This window comes from Micropterus dolomieu, unplaced genomic scaffold (assembly GCF_021292245.1).
Source record: "Micropterus dolomieu isolate WLL.071019.BEF.003 ecotype Adirondacks unplaced genomic scaffold, ASM2129224v1 contig_9936, whole genome shotgun sequence".
Taxonomy (NCBI): Eukaryota; Metazoa; Chordata; class Actinopteri; order Centrarchiformes; family Centrarchidae; genus Micropterus; species Micropterus dolomieu.
Genome location: NW_025738922.1, coordinates 1 through 667, shown reverse-complemented (window position 1 = coordinate 667; position 667 = coordinate 1). Strand labels below are relative to the sequence as shown.

The 667-nt window shown below is 44.7% G+C and overlaps 1 non-coding gene across 1 annotated transcript; it reads left to right on the top strand.

Annotated features, from left to right (window-relative positions):
• The first annotated feature begins 229 nt into the window (after positions 1–229).
• On the top strand, positions 230–302 carry trnak-uuu. The gene has a single exon. It is a non-coding gene; the product is annotated as a tRNA-Lys (tRNA).
• Positions 303–667: the final 365 nt, after the last annotated feature.

The following is a 667-nucleotide window of genomic DNA, read 5'->3' as shown; positions in this document are numbered from 1 at the left end:
TCTCTGCTGGCCAGATCACAAATCTGATTGCAATCTATTGTGGTTTTCCCAGGCTTATTGCAAATCAGGGTTGACCCTCCTCCAGTTACTTGGTGAAGTAAAGATGATATATTTCTTGTATACTAACTGCCAACAAGGTGCACTATTCACCTAGTACCTGGTGTATTAGTATATAAATTGGGATTTGGATTTAGCACGATAGGTTCCTCTAGAGAGACATCTTCTCGAAGCCTGGATAGCTCAGTCGGTAGAGCATCAGACTTTTAATCTGAGGGTCCAGGGTTCAAGTCCCTGTTCAGGCGACTAGTTTCTTGGGTCTGCAGTGCTCAAATGCTGCATTTGGACAGAATTTGCAGACTCCCCGACAACATCCATCTTAAGTCCACAAGTTTGAAAGGCCCTGTTTACCCTTGACATTAGGACACTTTAATTGTCTGTGAAGATTCTCAGTCATCCAGGTCATAGTTATCCAATGAAGGTTAAAGTCAAGGGCAACTGGACTTGGTTGAAGATACTGGAAGACGTTTCGTCCCTCATCCAAAGGACTTCTTCAGTTCTGACTGACTGGTAGGGAAACTCAGCTATTTAACCTCAGTGGGGTCGTTTGCCAGGATCTTCGATACCGCTGGTTCGTTAGTGTTCCTGGCTGGCGTAACGACAGTCGTTA